The sequence below is a fragment of the Symphalangus syndactylus genome, chromosome 21 (genome assembly GCF_028878055.3).
Source record: "Symphalangus syndactylus isolate Jambi chromosome 21, NHGRI_mSymSyn1-v2.1_pri, whole genome shotgun sequence".
Lineage (NCBI taxonomy): Eukaryota > Metazoa > Chordata > Mammalia > Primates > Hylobatidae > Symphalangus > Symphalangus syndactylus.
In genome coordinates, this window is record NC_072443.2 from 9,637,639 (window position 1) to 9,651,349 (window position 13,711).

Genomic DNA, 13,711 nt, shown 5'->3' on the forward strand with positions numbered 1-13,711 from the left:
TTGTGAAGTATCTGACTGGGGTGTTCTGCATTTCCTGAAATTCAATGTTAAGCTTTCTAGCTAACTTGAGGACTTTCTCATGTATGATAGCCTGAAATATGTTTTTCAAGTTTGTTCTGTTTTCCCCATCTTTTTCAGGTACACCAGTCATAGATTGTCTCTTGACATAATCCTAATGTATTATTCATTTTCTTTCATTCTGTATTCTTTATTCTTGTCTGCCTGTCTTATTTTAGAAAGGCAGTCTTTAAGCTCTGAGATTCTTTCCTCCACTTGGTCTATTCTACTATTAATGCTTGTGACTGAATTATGAAATTTTTGTAGTGTGTTTTTTAGCTCTTTCAGATTAGTTACATTCTTCTCTGTACTGGCTATTTTGTCTGTCAGCTCCTGCAATGTTTTATCATGATTTTTATTTTCCTTGCATTGGGTTTCAACATACTCCTACAACACAGTAAACTTTTTCTGTCTATATTCTGAATTCTACCTCTGTCATTTCAGCCATCTCAGCCTCAGCCCAGTCCCAAACCCTTGCTGGTGAGGTGATGTGGTCATTTGAAGGAAATAAGGCATTCTGGCTCTTTCGGTATTCAGCGTTCTTGCACTGACTATAATATTTATGGGCTTATCTACCTTCAATCTTTGGGGCTGTTGACATTTGGATGTTTTTTATTTTCTTTTATCCTATTTGATGACCTGGAGGGTTTGACTATGGAATAAGGTAGATTCAGTCAACTGGCTTCATTTCTGGGAAATTTTAGAGGGCCAACTCTCAGTTCCCAACTCCTGGACTGTGTGCTCTAACTTTGAGGAACTTGTACTTGGCTCCCATGTTTTTCTCTGGCTCCTCAAGGTTTGGAGTCCATTGTGCTGGGGTTGCTGAAGTGAGTCAGCTGCAGTAGAGTGATAGTGGATACAGGGGTTCCTGCCTCCCTCTGGGCACTCACCACAGTGGGGGAGGCAAGACAGCTGATTGGGGGGTGGGAGCAGGGGGTCCCTGCTGGAGATTGTGTGCGCTGTTGCACTGGAGGTAGAGTTGGCTTGGGTTGATGTGCTAGCCAGCATAAATCTGGGTACCTTCTCTGTGCCCCACAAGCTCGAGTAATCACACAGTGTGTGAGAGTATCCTTTGTTGTCTGCGTAGCATTTGGCATAAAGATCAGATGCTGGTGGAGGTGGGGCTTGCTGGCTCTCTGCCCACCAAGGCTTCATCTGCAATGGCAGTTGGGGGTGGGCAGACTACACTTCTGAATACTTACAGGGCAAGAAAAGCAAAACCCACCCATGCACACACAAGCCAGCAAAGTGATGGGGGGAGTTGTTGTACAGTATGGAGAGGGAACGTTCAGGCTAGTGTGTGGTTCCAGAGACTGCCTCACTGGAGCTCTCCACAGGCATGATCCACGGGTGCTGAAGCTATACTGAGGGCCCTCAGAACATCTGAGACTGCCCTATAAGCACGTGTGGCCAGGCTGTGGCCTGGAAGAGGTCAGCAGACTAAGGAGTGTTTAGGTGAGACCAGCCCCATCTGACGTGCAAGGCCACCCTGCAGAGATCAGGCTTGACAGTTACTCTAGGGCTAAAGTCTCTTACGGGAGCAAGTTGAGCCTAGAAGGATGGCCATTCCTGGTGTTGCTGCACTACAGACACACCCACACCAAACCATCTGTGCTGCACATCAGCTGGCTTGCTGCCCCAGACCTTCTCTATGCAGCTCCCCTTGCCAATTCATGTGTCCGTGGTGTTTGAGGGGTCCCCTCCTGCCAGGGATCCAGAGGCCCATGGCGAGAGTGGGTTGCTCCTTGCCAGTTCAACTCACCCATTCCCCCGGAGCTGTTGTGGTTCAAAAATGAGTCCCAGTGCTCAGTAGCCCCTGCAGGGTTCCCAGATTTTTCCCCCTTCAGCTCAACTTCTGTCTTACTCTGTCGACTCTCGGCTTCTTTCCTTTGAAGATCATTTAAAAGCACATCAGTGGTCTCAGTCCCTCTGTGAAAGCTCTTCCACATATCTGACTGTAGTCGGCCATCTTGCCCTCCCCCATCCTGACCCACTTTGAAATTATTAACTCTTCTGGCCTCAGACCCTCTGCTTTGATATTACCTGATTATCTCTGTTACTTGCCATAGTATTCTTTTTATTCTATCAATCACCAACAAACTATTTGCCTTTACTACCAAATACAATTGCTTCATCTATCAATGTAACCTATATTAAGCACACAAATCTAAATATTTTGTGTGGGTGGGGTGGGGTAAGATGGAAATCTACCACTGTGGGATTTTGGATTCTTGTTACTATTGGTTAGCTGAGACACAAAGTAAACTATAATAGAGTTTAAGATAATTCAAGCCCCTTAATATAATGATGAGGAAGCCAGGTCACTGATGACTAATAGGTATACATAAATTGCATGTTATACTGAGATGAAAAATAATGATAGGCTAGTATTATATCTGGGTTGGATTGAAGTAGTTTCCTGTTTAGTGGGTTTGATGTCATATAAATATATCTTGGCCATAACTTATTAATGAGGAAGACCCAATTCCAATAGTGGTGTTTCAGGCTAAAATGAGCTGTGAACTGTATATAGACAGTGCATTGAAAAAGGAAATCAATCTTGAGGGACAGAAAGAGACTACAAATTAATCATCCACTAGGCAAAGTTACTTTGAGAGATTCCAGGCAGTCAGAAGATGATGCCATGCTGTTTCTTGTAATCTCAACCAGATGGTATACATTCCTTTCTAATCAGACTGTAGGACAGAAACGAAAAGCACAACCTAAGGGGAACAAGGAAAGAGATTGGTATTGAGATACTGACTCATAAATCTATACTTCTGGTTTTAACTAAAAGCCCTCTTAATGTCATGCTTATTATTCATGATACACACACACAAATACACACTATAAAATTTCCATCTAAAGAGGAAAGCGATATATATTAATAAAACCTTGCCATACCCATATAGTTTAGGTTCCTTAGAAATAGAGGGGGCTAGTACTAGGCCAATAGTTTTCAAAGGTCTTTTTAAAAAAATTATATTACTATTATTTTTCCCTAAGATTAATATTAATAAATATGGTTATATAATTATACACCTGATTGTAAAGACATTCACTCAGAAATATGTATATGACTGAAACAAAAAAATTGTTACTCATCGCATTTCTATTTTATTTTATTCTTTCCACTATTTTTCCTTTTTCATTATTCCAGCTTTCTTCCCTTCCTTTTCTCCTTTTTTCTTTCTTTCCCTTTCTTCATTTCTTCCTCTTTTTTCTCTTTATATTTACTGTCCTCCCTGTCTTTCTCTTTTCTTTCTCTCCTTCCCTTCTTTCTTTCTTTTCTTTCTTTCTTTCTTTCTTTCTTTCTTTCTTTCTTTCTTTCTTTCTCTTTCTTTCTTTCTTTCCTTCTTTCTCTTTCTTTCTTTTTCTTTTTCCTTCCTTCTTTACTTCCTTCTTTCTTTCCTCTTTCTTTTTCTTTCAACTGAATCACATAAATTTAATTTCATGACAAATGAAATGGATTATGACTTTTATTTTAAAAAACAGTATTCTGAGGATCTGACTAGGTATAAAGTAAAACTCAGTAACCAGTTTGATCAAGAAAAACATGAAGTGCCTCAGGGATACAAATTAGTTTGGAATAAAGATCTAGCTCCCACTTTATTGGGGTTCTATATTTTCTGAAGCTAGACTTTGTAGAGACAGGAAGATTTACACTAGAGAAAGTACTAAAAAAATTACATAGATACAGTTTAACCTAACTCTTGATGTTTCTTTGTGCTCTTTCGGTACTGGGGTGAAATCATAAATATTATCACCCAAAAGCTTAAGAACGTGGAATTTCAATGTCTTTAGAAAGATATTTGACCTGAAAAAAATCTATCCCTAAACAAAGACAAGGTGTTTTAATATGTATGTGCTGCTTTAGTAAATCTTGATACGCAATTGGAAAAATAAATGATGAGTTATTTAATATAAATAAATGTGTCTGAAATGATTAACCAAGGAGCTTGAGTGGTAAGTAAGGAAGATATAAGATAATATTTCTTCCTTTTTTATCTGAAATTTTGAGTGGGAGAAAAAGGTATAAATCCATTTGTATGTGTCTTGGTACTCAGAAGACTTTGGTTCCTGGTCAACTCAAGGCAATATGGATTCCCTTGAATCCATAGCAGTGATAAGAAGATGACATGTTGGAATGAGAATGTGTTGAATGTAGTTGCACTATCCTTAAATTACGTGTTAAAAACTTACTCAAATTGCTGCATTTAGGTCTAGAAAGTCTACTAAGGAAATGTACATGGGTGAATATCATAGACCAAAGGGATGCATAGAGAATATGATAGTGTTTCATTAGAGCTAAAGAAAGGCCATGCCTTCCAACGAGCTTCCAACAGGCTCTATCTATCAATCTCAAGGAGTTCCTTTAACAGTAGTCCCACATACCAACCGTGAATGGCAGCACAATGTCCTGAGAAGTTCATGTCTCAAATGTTATCGCATCACCCACACCTAAGGACCAGAAAGAGGCTTTAGGTTCCCTTATCTACATCAGAAGATCATAAAAGCCTCATTACATTATCTCCTTATACCAGTTTGGAGCCCAGCAGGGACCACTGTTCTTTAAAGACTAAAGGTAAAAAAGCGACCATTTAAATTATGGAGCTGATAAATTTGTATATTTGTTAGGATTAAATTTTACTCTGAATTTAAACATGAGATTCATAAACTTCCAGTAAATTATAGTTGAGATAAAGGGCCAGCAATTGTTCTGCACATACAAACAATAGTGTGATTAATTGTAAGACTTCACCCATAGTTACAAGGATAACTTTCAAGCCCATATACTGAAATAATATTAATATTCCAGAAATGGCATTGAGACTCATTGCTCTTATCAATTTTCTTTTGTTAATAAAGCTAATACCACAGTTGTATAAATTATCCAATTAGCATGTTTTTCTCCCAAATAAAAAGGATTACCTTCAAGACTGCTCAGATGGCTAATCCACTTATGCTAGAATTTGCTGCTAATCTTTTCCTTATTTTCTTACTTGTCCTCCAAAGAATGCTACTTCACACAACTATACTGATGGAAAAGACTACAATAAGTCATGGAACAACTTCCTTTGCATTTAGTCAAGACTGAAAACCTATTCTAAAATATAGTTATTTGTCAAAGATATTAAAATATGAAGAATATATTTATAAAAATTTATAATTTATTAATTATGCTACTGATTACACTTACAATCTAAAGAATATTTAAAAGATGACAACTACCTCAAGACCACCTTTCTATTTTCCCATATTTTTCATCAACTTATTAAATAACACATTTTCTAACTGGTGCTAATCCTCTAGTGTATGTTTTTCTATCATTTTTTGAGGCATGGTATTTTACCCAAAAATATAAAATAAAACTGCACCAGTTACATTATTCACATTGAGCCACATAGTGATACATTCATGTCTTATGCCATCATTCTGAAAGAAAAAGCTTGCAAATATACACATGCCAACATATCCCTGCACACCAATATACAGAATTCCAAAAGTTCATATCTAAATGAGTGGTGAGATCAAGATTGCATTATTAGATCACATGGCAAGGAAAGGTAATACAGAGAAGATCACAATTTGAGTAATGAACTTGATGAAGCACAAAAACATACGAATTTCTGGGACATTGCAGGAAAGCAGAAAAGCAGCTCTAAGTAGCCTGAGGGAAAAGGGTGACTGGTGCATTTTAGGACTGTAAAGGATGGAATGAGGAAGAGATAGGCAAGTTCAGAGAGACAGTAACCAAGGGCCATATTGTGAGACTGTTGGCTTGTACTCTGAGTGAGATGGGAAGCCAGTGGAGAATTTGAACAAAGTAATATGAATTGTCTTATGTTTTATCTTAGTTAAAGTGACTGTCTAATTCAGAAATGATTGAAATTCAGAAGACAAGATACTTGTGTGATGCCTCCCCAGACTGCAAATCATGAAAAATAATCTTTTGGAAGATTAATGTGTTAAAGATATAATTTTCATTTTTTAACATTCAAAATGTACTCATTCATTAAATTAGATATTTAAATAATCATCTATATTTTGTTGCGTGTACAGTCTGAGCATAATGAACTCGTTCACTGATCTTAGTGATAAGTAGAAAAAACCTTCAACAAATAAAGTCTTGAATCACATAACAACATTTTGGTCAACACTGAACTATATATACAGCAGTTGTCCTATAAGATTATAAAGGAGCTGAAAAATTGCTATTGCTTAGGGTTGTCATAGTCATATTTTAGAGCTATGCATTAATGAAAAACTAACGTTTAAAAAGTAAAACATTTTAAAAATTGATAATGTGAAAAGCTCAAAGAATAAGGATATAAAGAAAGAAAAATACTTCGTATAGCTATAAAATGTGTTTTAAACTAAGTATTATTGCAAAAGTCAAAAGTTTAAAAAATTTGAAGTTTATAAAGTTTAAAGCTTTCAGCCCAGACGCGGTGGCTGACACCTGTAATCCTAGCACTTTGGGAGGCCTAGGCGGATGGATTGCCTGAGCTCAGAAGTTCAAGACCAGCCTGGGCAACATGGTGAAACCCCGTCTCTCCTAAAATACACAAAAAATTAGCCTAGCATGGCAGCATGCTCCTGTAATCTCAGCTACTTGGGAGGCTGAGACAGGAGAATCGCTGGAACCCGGGAGGTGGAGGCTGCAGTGATGTGAGACCGCACCATTTTGCACTGCAGCCTGGGAGACAGAGGGAGACTCTGTCTCAAAAAAAAAAAAAAAGTTTCAATAAGCTAAGGTTAGAAGATTAGCTTACTATTGAAGTTTATTATTGAAGAGAGAAAAATATTTTTATAAATTTACTATAGCCTAAGAGTACCCTGCTTATAAAATATACAATAGTGCACAGTAATATCCTAGGCCTTCAAAGTCACTCACCATTCTCTCACTGACTTACCCAGAGCAACGTCCAGTCCTTCTTACCACTTCATGGTAAGTGCCCCATACAGGTGTACCATTTTTCATTTTATATATTTTATTTTTACTGTACCTTTTCTATGTTTAAATGTGATTAAACACACAAATACTATTGTGTTACAATTGCCTACAGGATTTAGTATAATAACATCCTTCCCAGGTTTGTAGCCTTGTTGCAATAGGATATATCCTATTGTCTGGGTGTGTAGTAGGCTATAACATCTAGTTGTGTAAGTACATCTATGCTGTTTGTACAATGATAGAATTGGCTAACAACACAATTCTCAGAATGAATCTTCATCATTAAATGATGCATAACTGTATTCACACTATGTAAAAAGAAGGAACAAAATTATGTGTTCAGAAGATCTTCTTTTTGAAGGAGACTTGAATTATACATGAGTAGAAAACTGCCAGGCTCATAGAGAAGGAAACAACATCAGAAACCCCAAAAAGCAAGTGTAAACACCCACTGAGGGGAAATATTTTGTTATATAATAGAAATTTTAAAAAGTCAAAATGACTGAGAAAAGAGTGATGTGGGTGACTACAAAGCTAAAGATGAAGGCAGAGGTCAGATAATGCAGGGCCTTTGGATGATTGTGTTAATTGTATATTTTATTCTAAGAGAAAAGGAACTTATTGAAAATTTTTCTGTAGGCAGGTTATATTGTTTCACTTATTTTTAAAAGAATTATTCTCAGAGTTCTCTAAGGAATGAAATTGGCATGGGGAGGCAGGAGTGAAAAAAGAAAAGGAAATAAATTAAAAGATCATTGAAGAGGAGAGATATTACCCAACAGTAATTCTTGCTGTAAAGCCACAGTAATCAAGACAGTATAACATCAGGGAAAAGAACAGACAAATATATCAGTAGAATGGAATAGAGAATCCAGAATTAGACCAAAAGTGCTATAGTCAACTCATCTTTGACAAAAAAAAACAAACAAACTGCTTTCAACAAATGGTGCTAGAACAAGTGAACATTCATATACAAAAAAAAATGATTCTAGGTACAAATCTTAAAAAGTAACTCAAAATGGATCATAGACCTGTATCTAAAATGTTAAACTATTAAACTCTTAGGAGGTAACACAGGATAAAATCTAGATGACCTTAGGCTTGACAATGATTTTTTTTTAACATTTTCAGTCAAATTTTATTTAAAAAAAGCAGCAGATAAACATTACAATTCAATAATCTAATCTAAATATGCACTTGACAATGAAGCATATCTGAATATGGAGTGAAAATGGTTTTCCAAAAAACCATCAACTATATTATCTCCAAATACCCAAATAATAAATCACTTCTGCAGGCCTTTTGTTAAGTGGAATCATAAACAAAGAACTGAAGATTTATTGCTGTGAAAACAAGTCTGTGGTACAGTAGCATGAATCTTGGGTATTTCGCATAATCAGTTAGGTCAAGTGAAGAAGTTGAAAATGTGATAAGAAATTTGTGTGTGTGTGCACGTGTAAATCTATAATCCAGTTGACCCAAGAGCAACTGAAACATCTAATTTGTTCAGTTGAGATTGGACATTGTTAAATTTCCATTTTTTAGAAGGCAATTAAAAATTACAATTCCAACAGCCCACAAACCAAACAAAAAAAACTGTAGAGAGAAATTAAAACTATATTCAAAGAGCCTTGTTTTTTCAGCTCAATTTCAGCACCCCAAGGAAAATAAAAGCATCCATGACTATCACAGATGGAAACAAAATGAATGTCATTGGAATCAGTTATTTTTCCCCACTAAGGTATAAAATCTATATAGAAATTTGATACTATACTATAACAAATTGTACTTCTCATAGTTCTGTTTTAATTTCCTTTAAACCCTGTTTAATATAGTTTTTTTGTTGTTGTTGTAAAAATGTTGTTTTCATGATTCTGAATCTGGTTCCAGTTCTTTTATTTTTATATCAATATTTAATACACTGGCTACCAGTTCTAATGAGACTGTGCACACTGATGTTTACAAGATTGAAAGAGTCTTTCTCCGAAAATCATGGTAAAGAATACTGAGACAATGAAAAAAATCAACAAAATATGCTTTCTGGAGAACTGTACCTTTTATGGTTTGCTTGCACATCAGTAATTTCTGCTGAACGTGCCGTCATAATGAAGAGATTTCCAAGATTTTTTTTCCTGATTAGAACTGGTAGACAATGATTTTTTAAATATGACACAAAAAGCACATTCCGTGGAATAAATAATTGGAAAGCTAGATTTTATTAAAATAAGATCATTCTGCTCTGAGAAAGGACTCGTCAAGAAAATGAAAAGACAAGCCATAGATAGGAAGAAAATATTTACAAAAGAGGTACCTAATTAAGGACTCTGTTCCAAAATTTAAAAATGGACAAAAGATCTTAACTCATCAAAGAAAATATAGAGATGGCAAATAATCATATAAAAAGATGTTCAATTGCAAATTAAACAATGTTATACTACTACACACATAAAAATTCAACTTTTTAAGTTATGAGTAGCTTTTTTTTTTTTTTTTAACAGAGTTTCACTATTGTTGCCCAGGCTGGTGTGCAGTGGTCGATCTCAGCTCACTGCAACCTCCACCTCCACCTTCTGGGTTCAAATGATTATCCTGCCTCAACCTCCTGAGTAAATCGGATTACATGTGCCTGCCACCATGCCCGGCTAATTTTTTTGTATTTTTAGTAGAGACGGGGTGTCACTATGTTGGCCAGACTGGTCTCCAAGTCTTGACCTCAGGCGATCCACCCCTCCTTGGCCTACAAAAGTGCTGGGATTACAGGCGTGAGCCACAGTGCCCTGCCAGCTAACACCTTCTTAATAGCATAGGGCCTTTAAACCTTTTGGAATTTAAGGAAAATTGGAAGTTATTATATACACCATGGAATACTATGCAGCCATACAAAATGATGGGTTCATGTCCTTTGTAGGGACATGGATGAAGCTAGAAACCATCGTTCTCAGCAAACTGTCGCAAGGACCAAAAACCAAACACTGCATGTTCTCACTCATAGGTGGGAATTGAGCAATGAGAACACATGGACGCAGGAAGGGGAACATCACACACTGGGGACTGTTGTGGGATGGGGGGAGGGGGGAGGGATAGCATTAGGAGATATACCTAATGCTAAATGACCAGTTAATGGGTGCAGAACACCAATATGGCACATGTATACATATGTAACAAACCTGCACGTTGTGCACATGTACCCTAAAACCTAAAGTATAATAATAATAATAAAAAAGAATATCAAGCAGGTGAGTGAAAGACAAGATGTGCCTAAAAGCCAAACATCAATTTGCTGTAAAAGAATAGTTTATATGGTGTCAACCCTGTTTCTGAAAGTCCAACTAGGAAGCTTCTGCAATATGTATTTAATGAGTAAGAGTGTTGTAAGGTGGCATAGCAGGAATGCAGAGGAGTGGATGAATTTAGACTGTATTTCAGAAAAAGAAAATTGGGATTTTTGTAGGTTTTGGTGTGGTATGTGAGGATCAATAAGGAGTAAGACAACAACAGACATTTCTTGTTTAGCAATTAAGAGTGAAAATTACAAATACGTAGTTTAAGAAGTTCATGGGACATTTATGTGGAAATATTGTGCCTGGAGTTGGTATAGATTTGGAGGTAATCAGCATATAGATGGTCATTCATTCAGCAAGTTGATATTGAATGCTAAATGTATATCCAAGCAGCTGCTTGTCTGAGATTACAGAAGGATTCAAATCTAATGTTACTTCTACCTAAAGTTCTAGAAGCTTTTAGTCTACTGAAGTTCAAATGTTAAAGAGAGAAATAATGAACTCTTTTTACTAGAATAAATCATATATTAAAGTTGTGTCAATTTTAGAGAGAAAGATACATGCTATAAAATGTTAGCTGGACTCAAAGATCAAGAAAGATTTCCAGAGGGAAAAACCCATTAAACTGAAGCATGCTATTCAGTTTAGTATGTGAGGAAGTAGAGGTTAGGGTAGAGTATAAGATTTTTGGAATAATAAATAGCAAGTGAAAATGGACAGGAAGAAAACAACCATTAGAAATTTTAAAAAGCATGTGATTATAGATTAAACTAAAGACAGTGATTAGCATGATATAAGAATAGCGAGGTTGGAAAAAGCCAGATGATACAATACTTTGAGGGCCACAGTGGTAGCCAGTGACATGCTTCACCTGAGTAAATGACTTTATTATTTTTTGTGTTTTAAAATTGTAGTTGCTTTGTGAAGAATGTGTTGAAATCATGAGGAGGGGAAGAGGCAATCTGGATACCCCAAGCACATTTAATTTCTGTAAAAGATCGATATTATCACCTAGATTTAGATTCTTGTAAAAGACCTAAATGGAAGAGGCTAAACATATCTAATATAAGGAATGTATAGCAATGTAAATATATTGGACATGGTGATGGTTAGAATAATCTTTTAGAATTCTGACTTGAATTTGCATACTTTTCCTTAGGGAAGAAAAAGAACCATTAGGAAATTGGAAATGTTGTGACTTGAAAAAAAAGGGTAATGAGATCCAGGCTGTACATGCTAAGTACACGAAACTAAGTCAAAAGTTCAATGAACAAAATAAAATTGTTATAGTTGTCATAAATTAAAAGTGAATAAACTATAAGGATTGTCTATTAAGTACAATGTTTACCAAAGTTATGAACAGAATTGTGCTCTCACTCCCATAAAAGATATGTTGAAGTCTTAATCCCTTGTACATTAGAATATGATCTTATTTGGAAATAGGCTTATTGCAAATATAATTAGTTAAGATGACGTCATATTGAGATAGAGTGAGCTCCTACTAGTGTCCTCATAATAATAATATTATATAAACAAAAACAAAGAGAATATCATGTGAAGATCAAGGTAGATATTGAAATGACGCATCTGAAAGTTAAATAATGCCAAACTGCCAGTAGCCATCAAAAGCTAGAAAAGAGGCACAGAGCACATTCTCCCTCACAGGTCTCAGAAGGATCCAACCCTGCCAGCATCTTGATTTTAAATAGCCAGGTCTCCGAACTATGAAATAATATTTTTTTGTAATTTTAAGCCATCCAGTTCATGGAACTTCATTACAGCAGCCTAAGGGAATAATAAAATAAGTGCTAAATCAAGTTATTCTTGCAGTAAAAATTATATAATGGATTCATCAACTGATTATTATAATGGTTAACATTCTAATAGAGGAATATGTAAATATTTAAAAGATACTTTTACCATGAAAAATGTTACAGATACAATTTTAATTTTTTTTGTAAATTTGTATGCTTAAATGTACAGAATGATAACAAAATCGCAAGGTTTATATATTTTACATTTATTTATACTAGCCATGTGTAGTAAGAATTTCCAAGTCACACTGAGGAATCTCTAAGTCACATAAAAATTGCTCCAGTTCTGAGAATCTCAAAAAATCAAACCAAATTTAAAATAATAACAGAGTAGTGGAGTTTCACAATTTTGATTTTATATAATGATACAAAACAAAAAAGTGGTAAAATAATAATTAACAAAATAACACATACAAATAAAAGCTCAGAAAAATTTTGAAAAAAGAGTAACACTAGGAAGGTGTGACACATTAGAAAGGGAAACTGGCTTTTCAAGAAGTTGAAATACAATAACATAATGAATAAAATTTTTAAATACTGTTTAAAGGATTGAAGTGATTAAAATAATGAAATTTAGAAAGAGTACTGAATAAAAAATAAATATACAAATTAAATTGGTTTTAATTACATACAATACATAAAAAGATGCAATTTTGAAAGATTATGTTGAAAATGTAACATTTTTACATTTCTAGAAAGATGGTGGAAAAATAGTATAGTAGGCAGCACAAAGAATCTATCTTACTACCTAGACAACAATTGAACTGACAGAATCTGTCTAATGTAGCTATTTTGAGACTCTGGAAACTATTGAAGGCTTGCAACTTCCAGGAGAAAGATTGGATGGTGCATTGCAAGCAATTTTGGACAATTTATTCTCTTAGTGCAGTAACGGCTAGCCATCCTCCACCCAAGCCCCATGGCTAACAGCTGTCCCTATTTTCCTAAAGAAGTCTGCATAAAGCTCAAGGAAGCCAGGACAGACAAAAGGAAAAAGCACACAAATGAATAAAACCCCTCATCCTTCACATATTGGGGATCTGTGTTCTGATTTCTGCTTCTGATCACAGAGGTACAAACCAAGAGCTGAGAAGCACTATTTGTATTTCCATCCATTGTTGCAAACCTATTCCTCCCCTTGTGGTTAAAGTAACTTCCAGGGGGTTTAATGAATTGAGATGCTTCTCTCTTTTATTTTTCTTCTTTTCTCCCTTTGCGAGCCAAATGTTAAAGTCTAGGACTTTCAAAAGCAACTACATACCTGGAGAAAATTAAAAAAGACCAGACATGCCCAGAGAAAGGCACAGGCTCAGAAAAGAAATGAAAGGACCTAAACTTTACACCTCAGGTGGATCCTTGGCACAGAGAGCCTTAAAAAAAAAAAAAAAAAAAAAACCACAAAACAATAATACAAACAGCAAACTCAGGGTGAGGTGGAGAATCTCATTGACAGAGTTACTACACTGTAAAATTCAAATGTTGAGTTTTTCAATAAAAAAATCACAAGGCATATAAAGAAACAGAAAATTTGTTTCTATGTGTAAGTAAATCAATAGACACTGTCCCTGAAAAAGACTTGATGGTGGATCTACTAGACAAAG